We start from the raw sequence: 21,519 nt of genomic DNA on the forward strand, positions 1-21,519 counted from the left end.
TGTGTGTGTGTGTGTGTGTGTGTGTGTGTGTGTGTGTGTGTGTGTGTACTGGCATCCCCTGCAGCAGCTGTGTTGAAGTTAAATGATGTTAAGGTTTAGGATTTGAATCTGTTCCCAGAAGGTTTCTGGAAAGGAGAGTGGTTACACATCTTCTCTGTACTGGCAAGTCTACTTAGAAAAATGGAGTCCTGTGTTTGTTTTCATTTTCTTTGCTGCTCTCTTGACAGAATATGATGTTTATTTATTGAGAGAATCAGGAGGTCCCTTGTTGCCAGTGTCTGTCCAGAAACTGTGTTTTCTTTGGCTGTTGATTCAAGCCCCATTGTGAAGGGCTCAGGTTTTATTTCCTTACTTCCAGAAATGTAGTATATGTTTCAAGTCAATGTAACCTAAGAATGATTGCATAAAGTGTTCCCAAGGTGTTAGTCAACAGAGAAGTGTTAGAACCCTTTCCTTTGACATGTCTCTTCAAGTTCTAATAATTCTACGCTTCAATTTGAGATTCTGTGTAGTAAGATATCATAATGGATAAAGGGGTGGTCTTAGAGTAAGTAAGAATGCAATTTAAACCCTGTTTCTGATTCATGATGACTATGTCATCACTTAACCTCTCAGTGTCCAAAAGCTACACTTTAAAATGGAAAGCTACAGATAAGTTATTACCAGTGGAAGAATTATCCACATCAGGAGTTCCCCTTTGACAATTAAACCACAAATTCAGACCCCCACCCCAAAAAAAGTGGTATCAGGGGTGGCTAAGTGGCACAGTGAATAGAGTACCAGCCCTGGAGTCAGGAGAACCTGAGATCAAATCCGGCCTCAGACACTTAACACAAAAACTAGCCATGCGACCTTGGGCAAGTCACTTAACCCCAATTGCCCTCCAAAAAGCAAAAAAAAAAAAAAGTGGTACCAGATATTCTCTATACAGTGCTAATACAATATGGTTCCATGAAAAGTAGGTGTTTGTTAGGAGTTATTTCACAATGTTCCAAATTATTTCTTTCTTATGCTTCCCTAACTTCTTTACTTAATACCTATTACTGTCTATATAGCCAGCTGTGAAAACTAGAGTACATTTCTTTCCACTAGCATGGTGAAAACCCTCTTTTTTGGACCTAGTCTTTCTCTGATAGGCAGTCCTTTCTCAAGCTCCACCCTGTCCTCTTGTCTGTCACTCTCTTTTTTTTCTGGAATCTGCTTGACTATGAATGTTCATCTTCTATGTAACCTCATTGGTTAGTACCTCTCTTACTGTTATATCCCAGTTGGGAAATCAACAAGACTTGTGCCCTCCCTCATGCCTATGATATATCTGATCATGTTCAGATTCTAAATCTGCCATGGCACATAGAGCACTATTTCCCACCTTCCACAAAAAACAAATGAGAACTTGATGTCACAATGTTTAAAGATCTAGGTGGAGCCAATCAAGTGAGATCATGGAAAACTCTTTTTGTCATTGTTTGAAAATGTCTTGACTGAATGTCTTTGAACACACCTGAATGCATCCCTTCCATGTCTTTCCCCATTTTATTTAAAGTTATTTACTGTCATCATACTTAGATGGTAGAACATGCTGTTCTAAAATTCTTCATTTATTGAAAATACCTCTCAATCCCATGTTTCTTTGCTTTCCTTCACTCAAACCATATATCCACACCTAAAATGTACTAAATCAATAGCATATGGGGCTCAGCATAGAGTGGCTTCTCTAATTTCTCTGTGAAGGTATTTTAAGAACCAGCAATAGACCATAGCATCCTTCCACTTATAGTCCAGGTAAACTGTTATGGCTGCAGGAGGGGTTGGTAAATCAAATCTAATGAGCTGTATGTACAGTGCTTTACAAACTTTAAAGTGCTATATAAATGTCAGTCATTGTAATTATTATTGCTATTATCAACCAATGCAGTAAGACTTTGAAACTTGGGGTAAATGAAACCCAAGTATTGATGAATAAGCCTAAATTGTCACACCTAAGAAATTATTTTAATGAATTGATTAAATTCAATCACATAACATAGAGGATTTAATAGTTGTAAATCAATTATGGCAGAATGCTTTGGCACTAATTCTATGTGATTTCGGCATCAGCTCAATTATAAAGTCAAAGATATTCTGAGGATGGGGAACTAATTTGTAATACTAGAAATATGACTTCCTGGTTTCCCACTCAAAAAAGTCTAAAAGCTTCTTTTAAATTCCTACTTCATTATTTCATTGAGATTTCTCTAAGACTATTTCCAGAAAACACGGATTTTGAGAACAGGTCCAATAAGAGACCATGTGTAAGTTGTCTAAGGATCACCCTAACTAAACTCATAGTGGTTCATCACCAGGTTGATATCAGGTTGAAGAAATCTTCAACCATAATGACTATCAAAATCCATATGTGAAGATCTAGATAGGTCATAATTATCATTGGAAGATTTCACAAATGAAATCAGAGATACTTTAAGTGTTAAAGTGCCAAACAATGACTTTAAAAACTGGAAATAGTATCGTAGAATGCTAGAGTTGAAAGAGTTCTCATGTATCATCTATGTTGTGGTTGCTGTTTATACTCTTTCCTTGGCCTTTCACACCCTACCCTCTTAGTCTAATCCATCCACTAATAATTAAGGTGAAAACTCAGAATGAATATCATATGGGAGTCTAGGAATTAATTAGTCTGTGAGTCACCTCTTATCCCAAGCTATTGACCCACACATATGGCTCAGTTCAACCAGGACCTATTCATGGCCCCTTCTATATGCTAATACCGGTGGGAATTCTCAAGTGAACTCAACTCTATAGGTCAAGAAAAAATAAGAAACAGATCAGGGATAACCACTTCTGCTTAGGACCAGGACATATAAAACTTATTAACTTAGACAAGCAGAATTTTTCAATAAATTCTGACCATCTAAGACTAAATTTTATAATATTTTTATTCTCAGAAAATCTTTCTGGAGTTATAGTATTCAGAAAAAATCTTTAACCCATTGAGGTTGGAATTAATTCAGAGGGATAGCAACCAATGGGTGAAGTTCCCTTGCTGCATCCTTAGAGCAGGTACTGTTGCCAAGATGAATGGAACTTAAAATTCCCAAGGAGGAAATAGCTATGCTATGGAGGGGAGTAGGTAGAAGTTTGCTTTCCTGATGCATATAGGTGATTGATGCCTATTGTGCTAGCAGAATGGCCTAGATCATAATCTGTACTGCTCACAATAAGAGCAACTTGTTTTTTATATAGTGCTTTAACAATTTTAAAGTGTTCCACATGTTTTAACTCATTATAACCTCACAACAACCTTGTGCAGCAGGTATATTATAGGAAATATTATCCCCATTTTGAAGATGAAGAAATTGAGGCTCAGATCATTCATATTCACCTAACTGGTACCAGGTTGGGATTTGGACTCAGTTTTGCTGGCCACAATATAGCATTATGTCATACTGTTTTCCAGTCTACTTTAATACCCCCATTTTATAGATGATGAAATTAAGGCCTATGAGAGAACCATCATTTCTCCCTAAAGATAGTATTATCCTCATTTTTCAAATCAAGGAATTGAATCTCAGTTACTTGTTCCCAGTTTATATTAAAAGTCATAGAAGTGAGACCAGGTTTTTTTACTCCTCATCAGTGCTCTTCCGACTACACCAAATCTGCCTTCTAGTCAAAGAAATAATCCATGTGTTATTGTCCTTCATTTTGTTGCTGAAGGAAAAATGTCCCTTACATAATACTATACCAATGTTCCCCATATAAAGGATGCATGGGCTGTGATTGACACACACAGATTAATACCAAGCAAGGTATGGACACTAACTCTGTCAAATGGAGAAAGAAAAAAAAGTTTCAAAAAAATTTCCTCAGCTACAGCACACAGTGATATTATACATATTTTTTTTCATTGCATTAGATATTTGTTAGAAGCAGAGGATGACTGCAGTTTCTGACACAGATGGTTAGAAAGGGGACCTTGTCTCTGGAGCATTCTAGCACACCTGCCTGTCAGAATTCTTCTGGCAGACAATATATGACAAAAGACTTTCAAAGACAAAATTTTGGTGGGGGTATACGTGGAACAGGCAGCAAGGGAATTGAGGCAAAATTTCCTCAAGTCCTATGATGTAACCTGTCTCTGAGCATTTACTATAATCAAACTTTCTCCCATCCCCCATTTATATAAGTAATACCTTCAAAGCATTTATGGGAGACCATAAATTTCTACATTCTCTTCCACTCCCAACCCATGGCAACCTCATCTGCCAATTAGGATGAGATATAGAATCCACATGTGGAGTCAATGAGCCGTTCTTAGCACTTACTCTGTTCTAGGCACTGTGCTAAATACTGGGAATGCAAATATAAATGGAAAGATAAGCCTTGCATTCTAGCAGAGAGAAGATGACCTATAAAAGGAATCTGGAGAAGGAATTGAGAAGAATGAGCTACAAAACAGGAGCTTTGTAGAGAAAGTCCCAGAGGAGAGAGTCAAGAGTGCATCCAGAAGAAGGAAAGTCTTAAAATTTCAGAGCAGAGAGGGACCTTAGAGATTTTCTAGGGAGTAAGAAACAAAATCAAAACACTGGATTAAGTCCTGTAACAATTAATCCTTATGTCATTTCATCTGCCATATTTCACTACATAATTGTTGCAGATTTCATGCCATTTTTTTTTGCAATAAAGTGGGATACAACCATTATGTGAAGCTTTTTTTTTAATGTGCTGGTATCACTTAAAAATAATTTATTGCTAAACTACCTTTAGTACAAGATTAGGAAGCATGGAATACTTGTGAATATGCTGTAAAATTGAGTACTGACAATGAATGTGGACTGAAAATTCTAAACTCACAGCTTGCAATGCATGAGAGATAAATGTGTATCCCCATTCCACTGGTGAATGCATTGTTGATCTGTTTAGCCTTTAAGTGCTATGCCAAATAGAATAATATAATGCAAAGATTACACGATGAAAGGCTATCAATCAATTTTTGGACTGAAAAAATGCTTGTGACAATTTTGCAGTGAAATATGGTATCTGAGTCTCAGTGTCTTCATTTGCAAGGGAGTCTAACGGTTGCCACCACCTACCTCATATGGTGGTTATGAGGAAAGTACTTTCTTTTAAGTTTTAATGTTTTTGCTTTACATTCCAGTCATTTCTGGATATGTCTCACCTTCTCACTGATGACTTTTTTTTTACATATTAGTTCTTTCTAAAAATGCTTCTTTTTCTGTTTTACTCTCATTTAATCTTATCCTTGTTAAGTGGAAACTAGAGGAACAATAGAATGGAGACATTAGACAATATATGGAACATTCTTCCCTCAGAGTCTCCCACCTATATACCAAGAGAATGAAATATATTGCATTTGTTACTGTTCTCTGGGACAATGCTATTTCCATTGCTCAGTTTAGCTTCATTTTTAGTGATCTTTTTATTTAGATCACATTGTTGTAACCCCTCCACATAGCAAGATTTTTTTTGGAGGGGGGAAGGCAAGGCAATTGGGGTTAAGTGACTTGCCCAAGGACACACAGCTAGCAAGTGCCAAGTGTCTTAGGCTGGATTTGAACTCGGATACTTCTGATTCCAGGGTGGGTGATCTATTCTCTGTGACACCTAGCTACTCCGAGAGATGTTTTTGAAAGCATTTTCTAAATGTTTATTTACTTTAGAAATGTGAACAGAAGAGGAAATTGAGGCATAGAGAAAGGAAACAACTTGACTCAAGGAATTATCTTGTAGGTTCTAGTTAATGGGAAAGCCAGAAATAGGACCTAAGTCTCCTAACTTCTTTAGCCTTTCCATATGCTATTGGGGTTTTTTGTTGTTGTTGTTTTGGGAGTGTGTGGTAATGGTTATTGGAATTTCTCAGTGTGGAATTTCCACTTATCAATGGAGATCAATGCCTCTGTCACTGTACACTTAGAGAAGTACCTTTGCCCCTGAAAAGTAGAGTACTTGCCTTATATTTACATGTGTCAGACTTAAGACTCCAACAAAGATGTCACTGGCTCTATTCTTTTGCTAACTCTCTTGCATTGGTTACATGGACTTAAGTTGTCACTTATAAAATAATATGGAAAGCAGGTTACATCTTTTTAGAATTCCAGAGGGCAGAATGGACAGCTACTGTGAGTCTTTAAAATATGCTGAGATTGGATACTGGCTAAGAAATAGAATTGTACATTAGTGGAATAAATTTAGGTACATAATACATTGTAGTAAATGACTATAGTTATTTAGTAATGATAAACTCAAAGATCCAAGATTCTAGGATAAAAATTGATTATTTGACAAAAACTGTCAGGAAAATTGGAACATAGCATGGTAGAAACTAGTTATAGACCAACATCTCACACTGTATGTCAAGATAAATTCAAAAATGGGCACATGATTTATACATAAAGTGTGATATCATAAACTAATCAGAGGAGCAAGGGATAGTTTACCAATCAGATCTATGGATAAGGGAAGGATTTAGAACAAAACAAGTTATAGAATGTAACATAGTTTTGATTATATAAAATTAAAAAGCATTTGCACAAACAAAATCAATTCAACTAACATCAGAAGGAAAGCAGAAAACTGGGGGGAAAATACAAGTATCTCTGATAAGGGTCTAATTTCTCACATATATAGAAAACTGAGTCAAATTTATAAGAAAACACATCATTCACCGAAAGATAAATGGTCAAAAGATATGGACAGGCAGTTTTCAGACAAAGAAATCAAAGCTATCTTTAGTCATATGAAAAAATGCTCTAAATCACTATTCATTAGAGAATTGCAAATTAAAATAACTCTGAGGTACCACCTTAAACCTCTCATACTGGATAATATGACAGAAACAAAAATAATATATTTTTGAGGGGATGTAGGAAAACTGGGACACTAATGCAGTATTGGGGGAGTTGTGAACTATTCCAAACATTCTGGATCACATTTTGGAATTATGCCCAAAGGGTTATATAACTGTGCCCTTTGATCAAGCAATCAAGTGTGTGTATCTTTATACATGTGTATGTATATATCATATATACATACACGTACATATATACATACGCTCATATGTGTGCATATATATTATATATATATATACTGGAGGAGAAAGACATATTTGTACAAAACTATTTACAGCAGTTCTTTATTTTTAGATAATTTATTTTTAATTGTCAACATTCACTTCCATAAGTTTTAAATTTTCTCCCCTTCCCTCTCCTCCCCCCCTTTCCAATATGGCATGCAATCTGATATGGGCTCTACACATACATTCCTATTAAACATAGGAACTATGAGAAAGAAAAAAAAAACCAGAAAATAGTCTGCTTCATTCTGCATTCAGACTCGATAGCTCTTTCTCTGGAAGTGGATGGCATTTTCCATCATGAGTCCTTTAGAATTGTTTTAGGACCTTGCATTGCTGAGAGGGGCTAACTTTATCAAAGTCGGTCATCACACACTGTGGCTTTTACTGTGTACAATGTTTTCCTGGATCTGCTCACTTCACTCAGCATCAGTTTATATGTCTTTCCAGGTTTTTCTGAAGTCCACCTGTTCATCATTTCTTATAGCACAATAGTATTCTATTACATTCATATACAACAGATTGTTAAGCCATTCCCTAATTAATGGGCATCCCCTCAATTTCCAGTTCTTGGCCACCACAAAAAAAGAACTGCTATAAATATTTTTGTATATGTGTGCCCTTTTCCCACTTTTATGATCTCTTTGTGATTCAGCCCTAGAAGTGATATTTCTGGGTCAAAGGATATGCACATTTTTATAGCCCTTTGGGCATAGTTCCAAATATAGTAGCTCTTTTTTTGATAGGTAAGGACTGGAAATCAAGAGAATGCCCATTAATTGGGGAATGGTTGAACAAGGTGTGGCATATGATTGTGATGGGATATTATTGTGCTATAAGAAATGATGAGGAGGCAAATTTCAGAATAAACCTGGAAGGACTTGCACGAACTGATACAAAGTAAAATGAGCAGAACCAGGAGAACATTTTATGGAGTAATGAAAATATTATATGATAAAGAATTGTGAATGACTTAGCTATTCTTAGCAATATAATGATCCAAAGTAATTGCAAAGGACTCATGATGAAGCAAGCTATCCATCTCCATAGAAAGAACTGTTGTTTGAATATAGACTGAAGCATAATATTTTCACTTTTTTCCTTTCTTTTCCTTCCTTCCTTCCTTCCTTCCTTCCTTCCTTCCTTCCTTCCTTCCTTCCTTCCTTCCTTCCTTCCTTCCTTCCTCCCATTTTCTCTCTTTCTTGTCCAAAATGAATAACATGGAAATGTTTTATAGATTGTTTGCCATATCAAGGAAGGAGGAGAAGAGAGAGGGAAGGAGGGATAGAATTTGGAAGAAAAAATTTTTTTAAATGTTAAAAATTGTTTTAAACATGCAATTGGAGAAAAACAAAATATTAAAAAAAATAAAATGTGTTGAGCATAACAGAAGCTTTCCCATAAGTATGTCTCCTGAACTTGGTTTTGTTGCCTTTTTTTTTTAATTGCTCAACCTTACTGACTCTTGTTTTGGCTGAGGCTGCTTTGGGAGGAAATGGCCCATCCCTTTTTTTTTTTTTTTTTGGCTGATCTTCTTTTGTCATGTTATTTGTGCCTGGCAGATCAAGTGAGAGGAGTGAATGGACCTTAACCAAGGAAAGCTTCCTCTCTCACATACTCTGGCTGAAATTTCCTGCAGTGTTGGAGCTCACTGGGTCTTAGTTTTGAATGGGATGAAAGATTTAGTCTACCTGTCATTCACTCATCTTCATACATTCATTTATTCATTCAAGCATTTATTTCCATATTAGAATATTTAGAATCATTGCACCACAGAATGTTAGAAAGACATCTGATCCATGCTCTTGATTTCACAGATAAGACAATAGAAGATCTCTCCCTTCCATCATTAAATTAGTTTCTCAGGGTAATACAAGCAATGAACAATAGTCCTGTGTGACTTTTTATTTGATCTCTGAAAAATCTGCACAAAAGGGTCCACCCAACAGGTATTCTAAGTACTTAGAAATAAAAAGTAGAAATCGTTTCCATCCTGCTCTTCTGTGGATGGTAATATAATTTATGGAGGTAAATCTAAAAACATTGCTTCTATTAAAATCTAACATCTTGTTCAATATATGTATTAAAATATCTGTATTATGCATATTTAACAAGATTGAACCACGTATGCTAATCGTGGTGTTTTCTATTTTATAAGTAATACAAATCAGAAACCATGGCAACCAGGTCATGAGAAAAGAATAGGTAGAAGTACCTGGGACAAACTTGGGTTCAAGGTAAGGAAAAATTTTCTAACTAAAACTGTCTAAAAGTGGAATCAGAAACCCAACATCTTTGGGCAAAGGTATGATGATCACTTACTGGACATTTTGAAGACGGGATAGTCTATTAAATATATGCTATATTAAATGGCCTCTTAATTGTTTTCTAAATCTCAGAAACTATGTTCCTTAGGGATTTTAGAGCAATAACACTTTGCACAATGAGGTACAAGGAAAGTCCACCATCATTCCAGAATCAGTATTTTGATTGGAGTATCTCAAGAGACAACTCCTCTACATGAGATTGAGGAGGCAAATTTTTCTAGGCCACTGGTGGTGACTAGAGCTGCAAAGGGCTGTCAGAAACTTGGTTCACCAAGCTTCAACATGCTGAGTAACCAAATCATTTGTCCAATATATGCTCTGCCAATAGGACTAAGCAGCTGACCTTTAGTAGTCCTTTAAATAGGCTTATTTACTTCAAAGGCAAAAGACAATCAGAGATTAGATAGAATTTCAATGATAGGGGCAAGTTATGAGGCTAAGTGATTGGAAAACTATTATATAGCCATTGACTATCTTATATTGATTTAATAATTCCTAAGGCTGATATTATTTCCCAATTAAATCTATTTAACAATAGTCAACCACTCTCATGCCTCAAACAGTTCAACATTGATGTTCTTTGTTGAAAAGCAAGGATTTTGTTGTCTGTATTTCTGTATGTATATATATACATATAATATAATACATATATATATATATATAAATTTGTTTATTTTTAGTTTTCAACATTCATTTCCACAAGATTTTGAGTTACAAATTTTCTCCCTGTTTTTCTCCTATTCCCCACCCCAAAATAGTGATCCTACTGAATACCCCTTCCCCCAATTTACTCTCTCTTACATCCTCCCCCATCCACCCTCTGACTATCTAGTAGGGCAAGATGGATTTACTTACCCAGTTCCTATATATCTTATTTCCCAGTTGCCTGTAAAAAAAACATTTTTGCTTTTAAAGCTTTGATTTCCAGATTTTTTCCTTTCTTTCCTCATTACTGACCCCAACTGGGAAGATAAATGATTCAATACAGGTTGTAAATATGTAGTTACACAAAATGTTTCCATAGTAGATATATTGTGAAAGACTAACTATATTTCCCTCCATCCTATCCTGCCCCCACACATTCTGATGAGGTGTGGGCTCTGGGAGCCCCTGCAAGCTCTCCTTGAGTTTTTGAGGTACAGGCTCTGGGAATCTCCCTTAGACTCTTGATTAAATAATCTCATTTGATGAGGCATTTGCATGAGGCAATAAGCCTTATATTGTGGCTGAACCCAAATTTCTGTTACTAGACTTCCCACCCTTGAACCTATCAAAGTGTTGATCCACCCTTGAACTGGCCTAGCCCAACATTTTTTGTGGTCTCCAGGTGGCCTCCAGTGACTTTCCACCCTTAATCACTCATTGACCTCATTAACTCCTCCTGAAGACCCTCCCCAAACTCCTCCCCTAGACCACTCTTAGATTCCTTCCACAACAGGCTGTATATAAGACCCCATCCTATCTTCATGTTTGTGAGAGCACCATAGAATGCCCTATGGGTGAATGCCATAGAATACTGAGAGCACCATGGAAGAGGGAGAGCATCATACAATAGTGAGAGCTCCACAGAATAGTTAGAGCACCATAAAATGGTGAGAGTGCCATAGAATGACCTACCGTGTTTCCCCAATAATAAGCCCTCCCCCGAAAATAAGTCCTATTGAGATTGCTACTGTAGTGAAGGTGATCCCCTGTGCTACACGCTACATTACGGTACACTCTGTATGCACCGTCCCCCCCCCCCCCCCTTGAAACGCACGCCGCGCTCCGAGCTGCATCCAATCAGAGCTGCAGCAGTGAGCGCGTCATCCTGTTCTTCCCCAGTGATTTGCTTATTGAATAAAGTTACATTTTTTTGTTCACATTTACCTGTTTATTAAAATTGCTGTCAATGTTCATTAAAATAAGCCCTCCCCTGAAAATAAGCCCTCTGGTGTTTTTCTGTCCAAAAAAATAATAAGACAGTGTCTTATTATTGGGGAAACACTGTAGTACAGACTTACTCTGTGTCTAAGTGTGCTTCTAACTACCCTCCCCTCCATTCTGTCCTCCCTTTTACCATCCCCACTCTTATCCCCTACCCCCCTACTTTCCTGTAGGGTAAGATACCCAATCGAATGTGTATGGTATTCCCTCCTTAATCCAAATTCAATGAGAGTGAGGTTGACCCATTCCCTTTGCTGTTCCCCTTCATTGTAACAATTTTCTCTTGCCTCTTCTATATGAGATAATTTACCCTATTCTATCTCTCCCTATCTCCTTCTCTCATTATATTCCTCTCTCAACTCAATTTATTTTTTAGATATCATCCCTTCCTATTCAACTAATCCAGTGACCTCTGTCTATGTATACATGTACACACATGTACACACACTAACATGTATTTGTACACACATACACCTCCTATATAAACATATAAACGTATGTATACATACATGTACATACATACAAACACATATTTACATATATATTCCCTTCAAATATCCTCATACTGAGAAAAATCTCATGAGTTACAATTATTGTTTTTCCATATAGGAATGTAAATAGTTCAACTTTAATAAGTTCCTTAGGATTTCTTTTTCCTGTTTACCTTCTCATGCTTCTCTTGCTTCTTGTATGTGAAAGCCAAATTTTCTGTTCAGCTCTGTTTTTTTTAATCTAGAATGCTTGAAAGTCCTCTATTTCATTGAATGACCACATTTTTCCCTGAAACATGATACTCAGTTTTGCTGGGTAGGTGATTCTTAGTTTTAATCCCAGCTCCTTTGACCTCCAGAATATCATATTCCAAGCCCATCAGTCCCTCCGTGAAGAAGTTTACAGATCCTGTGTTATCCTGTTTGTGTTTCCACAATACTCAAATTGTTTCTTCTTGGTCCCTTGTTTCAGTTATCCAAGTGCTTAGTTCCTTGTTTCAGCTATTCAAGTTCCTTTGAGTCCTTCCTGTGATTTGGAGGTGGGAGGACCTTGCTGATGCAATGGGAAGGGTGGAATAGGAAGGAGAAGAACATATAAAAGGAGGAGCAGGAGCTGGAACCAAGCAGAACTGAGAGGGAGAATACTTGTGGTGTTGGCACTCTGTCTATCTGTTCTGTCTGTTTTGATTTGTGTTTGTGTTACTTTTTCAGACAGAAGTATTCTGTCTGTTGATTTGTATACTTTGTCAGACAGAAGCTCTCTGTCTGTTGGCTTGTGATTATGTTACTTTGTCAAGCAGAAGCATTCTGTCTGCTGGTTGTGTTACTTTGTCAGATAAAAGCATTCTATCTGTTGATTGTGTTACTTTTTCAGATAGAAGCATTCTGTCTGTGGAATTGTGTTGATTTAACAGGCAGAAAGGGAATTGAGATGATAGTGCTGGTGATGTGTGTGAATATTGTTGTAATTCCACTAAGCTTAATGTGTGTAAATATTGTTGTGACTCTATTAAGCATTGTATTCCCAGAAATAGAAACTTAGAAGGACTTGAAGTGAAATAGTTGCTGTGAGCTTCAATATAAAACAGGAGCTAGAACAGGAGCCGAGAGCTGCCTGTCTGTGAATCCAAGTGACAGGTGGGTGAATTCAGGCAAGAGTTGGGAGCATGGAAGAGGAGACATGGAGTTTGGAAGTTAGCCTCCTGTCAAGATTTTTACTTGCATACTTAGTGCTTACTGATGAGATTATGACTTAATGTGTCCTAGGGAGAGGAAACTTTTGTACATTGTACTTTGTACACCTTAAGGCTGATTGCCCCTTAAGGATGATTGAGTTAAAGATGATTGGAAGCCAGTATCCAAATAAGATAAAAGATGACTTTAGATGTTGATTGATTGAGATTGTGACATACTGAATGAAATATTTGTTTAGACTATTTGGCCACCTTGGTAATAAGTTCTTATGTTATATTGCTGTAAATGCTGTGCTTTGGTTCCTGTGAATGTTTTGCTTTAGTTTATTGCTGAATAAATAGAGAGTTCACTATAGTATGTAATCAGAACCTTAAAGCCATTCACAGCAGCAGTCCTGAGGACTAGCTCCTAGTGCTAGGTTTTACACTGGACTTGTAGTAGGATCACTACCCTCTTCAGGGTTTAGCTGCTGAACATTTCTTTAACAAGGTATGTCTTCAATGTGTTCAAAGTTTTTCTGGGTTTGTTCAAAGGAGAGAGTTATTTAAAGTTCTGAAACTGAATGATGTCAACAGGACCAGATCTATCCTGAATATAGTGACAAATCCCTCCTGTCAAAGGGTTCCTAGGCTGCTCTTAAACTAATTGCCAATGCTCAGGGGTTAATCATAAGCTAGGCTCCTACCACATGCTGCACGGACTACTCTAACTGGATTTTTCAAAGGAAGTTTCTCTTAGAGACTGACTGAAAGCACTAATATGAATGCACCTAAGCTACTTTCTCTAAGGATAAGGCTAGATTGTGGTCTTGTTGCTACCTGGTTGACCCTTAGTCTTTGTTTTTCAGAGTGCTGAAATGGACCCATGAGTAACATTCCATGCTGTTTCCTCTGGAACCAAGTAGCGGTTAGCCATATGTTAAGCAAAGGTTCACCTAGGTTCCAGTGTTCCATGGCTTGGCCTAGGGGTGCTGGATCAGAAGACTCTGAAACATTTCTCCTGTAATCATGGGTCTCAGGGAAGCCCCAGGTTTGGCTGGATGGGCTTGGAGTCTATGGAATTTGGTTGCAGAGGGCTATGAATACACTGAAAGCTGCATAGGTGCCTGCCTGCCTGTATCCTCTCATCTTGATTTCAACCTGGCTTTATTCTCACTCACATCTACCCAAGAATCTCTGCATGAGTCTGAGTCTGAGTCCTTCTGTGTATTCCTGGGTTATGGTAAGTAAGACAGATATGGTTCTTTCTATCATTTGTGAGAAGGTAAAATGCTAAGTCCTGATAGAGCATTTGTAGAGATCTGGAATCTGCCATCTTTGCACCTTATCTTAACTCCAAGGATAGCCTTCTCTTTATTACACCTCACTGCTGCTCACTATTATTAATTCTTACTCAAAATAGGTTGTCAGATAAGTAACCATTCATCAAAGGTGAATAACTTTTTTGAGGAGCAGAAGCTTTATTACAAGACATTTATTTCTCTCATGCTCATTTTTCCATGTAGCAGGAAATCCTGAGAGCTGATCAGTTGATTCAGAAAGTAAAGCACAGAAGGTAAATGATATGCTTTGATTTTGTTTTGTAAAGGGTCCAGATATAGCCCCCTTAAGCATTTTGTGATTAGTAGATAATGGGGATAGTGATGATGATTGTGGTGGCGGTGGTAGCAGTATTAAGAATATCATTTGAATTAGTGTATTGAAAGGCAGTTCACAGAGGTATGGTGCCCTTAACCCTCTGGTGTTAGAGGAAAGCCAGGATAAAATATTTAAGCTTAAAGCAAAGACTACAAGCTTATTATGATGGATTCTCCTATTTGTGCTGGCTTCACAGAGCACATGCTACACACCAGGGTGCCTCCTCATTATCTGGTTTTAGTTTATTTTCTTTCCATCACTGTGTGGGCTAAAGCTGTAAAGGACACATTTGGCATTCAGTACACTCATCACCCACATAACAATTTAAAACATGGATGGCTTTTTCTATTGCTTAAGACCTTGTAATGATGAGGTCAGGAAAACATGGCTGGTGCATGCTGGGAGGAAGTTTGTTATAATTTTCAGCAGAACTTTGGGGTGAGATGATATTCTTGCATGGGGAGGCCTCTGAGAATTGAAAACATGGCAATGGGAATTGTACTAGGGGCAAGTAAATCAAGATTTTCATAAACTGAGGCCAGAAGCAGCCATGGTAGCACTGGCTCTGATGTGCAGGTTGGATATCACCTATATTCTAGCTTTTCTGACAGTATATATTGTACCTAGACAGCTGGGTCTTCCAAATTAGCAATTGCCAACCCTAAAATTGTCATGATCCAAGAAAAATGTATATATTTCTACACCACACAACCATAGGATTTCTAGCTGGAAGATACCTTATAATTGTAGGTGTTTAACTCATTGTGATAAAAGAAACATTTCTTTGGCAGTCTGGTGAAGTCTAGGGACCCATTTTCTGAATAACATTTGTAAATAGATCAAATAAAATACACAGCATTACAAAGGAAATTTATTATACTGTAACACAGTTATTGAAATATTATTTAAAAAAAGTTTAAAGGCTGCTGGTTAAGATCCTCTGTTCTTTTCCAACTCTTTATTTTATGAGAAAGGATACAAAGAGTTAGAAAGATGAAGTGACCCACCAAAGGTGACAAAATTAACAAGCGGTAGAGCCAGTATTTCAAACCTGACTCATCTGACTCCAAATGTATGAGGTACACAGGTCATGTACTAATGCTGTGTGTGTGAGTGTCTTTTGGGTTCTGATTTGGAACTCCCATGGCTATTGCTTAAAAAAAAAAAAGCAATACTAAACAAATGAGTAGAAAGTGGGAATTTGAGAACTATTTAGCACTTTTTTTCTAAAGAAAAAAAAAGCTCAGTGTTCAGAGATTTCATGAAGCCTGGTTCAGTCATCATCTTTTGAGACATAATGGCATATACAATAGAAAGAACACTGACTTTGGATTCAGAGAACATGTGTTTAAAACCTCAGATGTTTACTACTTGTATAACTGTTGTGTAACTTGTATAACACTTAACTTTCCTGAGTCTCAGTCTCCTTATCTGTAAAATAAGAGGGTTGGATCATGTGGTGTCAGAGGTCCCCTCCAGCCTTAGATTGAACACAAGTAGACAGTATTCTGTGATATGTGTTGAGTATGGATGCATGGATGATGGGCCTGGCTGGTACGCTGTACACAGTGGGCATTTAATTTGTTTTTTTGTACTATATTTTTAATGAATTAAATTGCTGAATCTTGCTATAACAAGGACATTGGCAAAGTACACCATTTTGAATAGCAGTGAGGTGATCTAAGGACACAACATCTAGCATTGACATACTCTGTACTTGTCATTGTAATCTGTGACTCTAGAGTATACATTTTGATTTCATTCCCAGAGCTTTGTTTGTCTTGCTGTCATTGATATTTATTAGAATGACATTAGAAAAGCCAAAGATTTGCATGTTTTCTACATTTGCTTTGTTATTTTGTAATATAAATTTTTATTGATAGCTTTTGTTTTTTCATCACCTTTATATTCCAATTCATCCCTCACTCCCCCCTTTCCAGCCTTCACTTACATCAAAGAACACAAGAGGGGAGAGGAAAATCATTTCAGCAAAACTAGGCAACACATTGGTCAAGCCTGCCATTGTATGTGGTATTCCATACCCATAGTCCTACTTGAGAGATCCTGATCTCTGATTGGTCAGCAATCACTTTGTCTTGTTCTTGACTCAGGCCCACTATGCTACTTCTCAGACAACTCCAATATCCTCTTGGACATTGCACTAGCCTATTTTCAACTCTAACTCAGAGAACAATAGTAAAATCAACATTACCATTTCCAGAAAGGACGTGCTAACCATGTGCTTCACAGCTGGCTCAATCTCTATTCCCCAGGACTTCCCAGTCTAAAAATGCTCCTCCCAGGCCATCCTTATCAGCATGTGTTGTGTTCTCAAATTAGAATGTGAGCTTCTTGATAGCAGTGGCTACCTTGCTCACTTGTATTTGTATCACAATGCTTAGCACAGAGGCTGGCACAAAAGAAAAACTTAATAAATGCATGTTAACTTGGTCATAGTCTTTGAAGTCTTCTAAGAAGGAACAGAGATCTACATATAATTTAGGAGATCTCAAAATTATTCAGTAACACAAAATCTTCCCTCAGCCCCTATATACATACATAGATAATCACATGCACATATTCTCCTACTCCACCAAAGCTCCCATCACTGCTTTATTGGTCTACCTCACTGAAATCCTGATTCTCTGACCTCAGGATAATTTCTCTAGTACCATCAAAATGTGTTCAGCTTTCCCTGTGCAAAGTTTGCCAGGCTTTGGGGTCAACATTGCTTGTTTGAGAAGCCTGCATTATAGATAGCTTTCTACTGATGCTTGTGAATTTCAGAAAAATTCCATTATGCCTTATTGTGGACCATTTTCTTCCCTTCTGATTTTAGAGTTTTGCCCCAAGAAAAACATAGTCCAGAGAGTTGTATTCTGTGGACATCTGCTCCATAACACTAGTGTCAACAAACCATATATCTTAATGGATATTAATCCTTCTACTAGACCTATCCTTTTCTATATATATGACAAAAAGGTATGGGTACAGGAACAGCTAGGTGTTGCAGTGGATTGAGTAGCAGGCCAGGAATCAGGAAGCTTTATTTTGTGAAGTGCAAATTCAGCCTCAGACAATAGATATGTGACCCTGGGTAAGTGACTTAACTTGTTTGCCTCAGTTCCTCATCTGTAAGAATACCCCAAATGGAGTAACAAAGAATCTGAAATCACTGAATAACAACAAAAAATCTAAAACAACCAATCCTCCACCCACAGTAATGTTCTTGCACCTTTTATCATTTACTCCTGATTTGTTCCTTCCCTTCATAGATTCAGAGAACACACACACACACAAAAAAAAACTGGAAGGGACATTAGAGAACACTGAGTCCAACCACTTTATGTTATACATGAGGCAACTAAGACCAATGGATGAAGAAATTTGCTGAATTTACAAGAGCAAGCTGTTAGTGAGTTGGGACTGGAATCAATGTCTCTTGATTCCTAGTTATATGTTTCTAAGAAATACATGGTAGGAGGAGCAGGGCAGAACCAAAATTGCAGAGAGAAGCTAGGAAGTTGCCTGAGCTCTCTCCATTTTCCCTTGGAAACAATGTTAAATCAAGTCTTTAAAAGAATTTCTGGAGTGACAAAATCTATGGAAAGATGGAATGAAGTGATTTTCCAGCCCAAGATAACTTAGAAGAATATCAGGAAAGGTCTGTCTCACTTGGATAAAAGGGAAGTGCAACCCAGCCCAGTTGGTGTCCAGGCAAGGCAGTGAGAGACTTTTAGCTATAGCACAGATAAAAAAGCCCCATCACCTCTGTCTGGGCTTGGTGGGCCAACAGGTAAGCCAATAGTCCTAGAGAAACAGGAAAACTGCCAGTCCAAGAGCCCAGACCAAAATAGGCACAACTAGGCTGGACCACCTTAGTACAGTGGGTAAACAGCCAACCTCAGAATCCTGGGGAAAAAAGCCAGTGACCAGACCCCTGCTGCCAGTGCAAGAAGTTTGGAATGGTGCCCTCTGTATCACTGGAACAAAGCTCAACTTTTTAAAAAGTGAGCAAAAAACAAAAACAAACAAGAACCTTGAGCATGAAAAAGCTATTATGGCAACAAAGAAGATAAAAACACAAACTCATAAGAGGACAAGAATGCCAATATGCCTACATGCAAGCCTAAGAGGGGATTATGAAAAGCCCAAAAAGTCCTTTTAGAAGAGCTCGAAAAGGATTTTTTAAATGAAGTAAAAGAAGTAGAAGAAAAAGTAGGAAAAGAAATGAAAGTTATAAGATGATTAAGGGAAAAAACTCAACAGCTTGAAAAAAGAACAAAAACTGACTGAAGAAAACCACTTAAAAATAGAGTTGGTCAAAGGCGGAGAAATCTACTGAAGAAAACATTTCCTTTAAAAGTATAATTGGTAGGGGCAGTGCAGTAGGTAGGTAGTGCAGTGAATTGAGCACTGCCCTGAAGTCAGGAGGAACTGAGTTCAAATCCGGCCTCAGACACTTAACACAAAAACTAGCCATGTGACCTTGGGCAAGTCACTTACCCCAAAATTGCCCTCCAAAAAGCAAAAAAAAAAAAAAAGGATAATTGGCAGCTGGAATGACCTTCAAAGATGGTGATACCACACCTTTTCTTATTCAAGCAGAAGTAACACTGCAAACCAACTTTTTTTGGCACCAGAGCTGCATCTGCAGAATTATTGCCTCTGATAAAACCCCAAGGTAGAGTGGTGACTGACTAGCTTGATGAGTGTATGTTCTCATAAAAACTGCAGTCCAGAACTGCAGTAGAAATTTAGAAGTGACACAATCACAGAGGAATAGTTGGCGGGGCTCATGAACAAATCTGTGGAAGATGCAAAGAAGGGAATGCATGAGGAACAAGGTTGGCCTAACACTGCTTATGGAGTGTCCAAGATTGGAGTCACTTCCTTGTAAAGAATCCAAGCCAGGCAACTGAATGAGCAGAGGTAAAGGAGATAATATTATTCTGAATGCCTGCTGCCCAGGATGGGTGGGAACTGATTTGGCAGGATCCAAGGCTCCCAAAAGTGTAGAGAAAGGAGCTGAAATCCCAGTTTATTTGATTCTTTTATCCCCAGGTGTTACAGAACTTTGTGGTCAGTTTGTATCAGAGAAAAAGATTGAAAAATGGTAAATGTAATTTGTGAACCCATGCAAGTAATACTTTAGTGGTACATATCTTGAATTTGATATAAAAGTACATTTGGAAAGGCACAAGAATTAAAGTACATTTTGTATCTTTACTAATTGTAACAGTGAATTCCTATAAGGTGTTCCTTTGAGTTGCCTACTAATTATGTAAGAGATTTTGTAGTGACTGAGATTTGTAATGATTCGATATTTGTAATGGAGGAAAAACATATAAAACTCAGTTCATCTAAATGGAATAAATACAATTTTCAAGAAATTACCAATAAATCATTAAATACTCTGAAATCTAAGTCATTCCTAACCAAGTTTTATATGTAGAATTGGATTCATCACAGAAAGAGGTAATACATACAGTTTTTTTTTTTATGCTGGTGAAATGCCAGTATAATGAGTCAACACCACAGGGGTCAGAGAGTACAACACATGTACTTTGGGGCATTTACTAGGCCATTCATTATAGGGTGTCAGGGTAGCCTTCAGGCAAAATACCTTTCTGATGCCATATTGTAAGCTACCTCTATTACAAAGCTTCCTTCTGTGGGAATGTAAGGCTTCTCTTATAAATCCTAAGATCCTTTCTAAATTTAAGGATCTTTTCACTGGTATCAATGCATCTTCGCAGATTACTCAATTAAGGATGCTCCTTAAGAAATGATTGTGCTCAACAAATATACAGAATTAAATGGATATGGTCTGCATTTGGAGAAATTGTAACCCAAAGACAAATAGGCAAATCAGTGCCATAGAAAGAGTAGAGGATTTGAAATAAGAATCTGGGTTTGAATCCCACGTTGGCTACTTACTATGTCATCTTGTGTGACTCACTGAATTCCTCTGTACCTTAGCAGCTAACTCTCAAACTAAACAAGATTCTGTGTGAATCACGTGTTTCAATAAGACCCTACCTATACAGGATTAAGTTAGTAGCTATTTAAAGGTTAAGCTGTAGTTGCAAGGCTTAAGAGAATATCTGACTTTGCATGATTTTTCTGTTGTTCTGGTTTAATCTTTTTTTGTCCTGTTTAATCCTGGAAAGATTTTCATACCAGGGTTGCCAAACCAAGATCAAGCCCTCAGTCATGTACATTAGTTTTTGTTTTTGTTTTGTTTTGTTTTTTACTGTTAATTAAAGCATTTAACATGTGTTCAATTAAGTGGATGCTGCCTCTTTCAAAGAAAAAGAAAATAACTCCACAATAAAAAAGTAGAATTGGTCAAATGGAAAAGGAGGTAAAAATAAAAGCTACTTGAAGAAAATAATTCCTGAAAAACAAGAATTGGGTATGTGGAAGCTAATAACTCTATGAGACATCAAGAATCAGTCAAACAAATTTTTTAAAAATGAAAAAAAGAAGAAAATATAAAATACTTCATTGAAAAAACACCTGGCCTGGAAAATGTATCTAGGAGAGAAAATTTAAGAATTATTAGACTACCTGAAAACCATGATCAAAAAAGACCTGGACAACATCATTCAAGAAATTACCAAGGAAAACTGCCTTGATATCCTAGAACCAGAGCAAGAAATAGTCATTGAAAAAATTCACCTGAAAGACATTCCAAAATGAAAACTGCAAGGAATATTGCAACCAAACTCCAGAACTATCAGATCAAGGAAAAAGTACTGTAAGTAGCCAGAAAACATTCAAATATCAAGGAGCCGCTGCTGGGATCACACAACTCAGCAACTTTTACGTTAAAGGATCAGAGGGCTTAG

The 21,519-nt window shown here is 37.3% G+C and overlaps 1 pseudogene; it reads left to right on the forward strand.

Moving 5' to 3' along the window:
* The first annotated feature begins 14,035 nt into the window (after positions 1-14,035).
* LOC138144598 (carbonyl reductase [NADPH] 1 pseudogene) lies at positions 14,036-19,785 on the forward strand (annotated as a pseudogene).
* Positions 19,786-21,519: the final 1,734 nt, after the last annotated feature.

This window comes from Petaurus breviceps, unplaced genomic scaffold, assembly GCF_028583685.1.
Source record: "Petaurus breviceps papuanus isolate PSGF00001 unplaced genomic scaffold, PetGlider_PUasm1.0 90701, whole genome shotgun sequence".
In the NCBI taxonomy this organism is placed as follows: domain Eukaryota; kingdom Metazoa; phylum Chordata; class Mammalia; order Diprotodontia; family Petauridae; genus Petaurus; species Petaurus breviceps.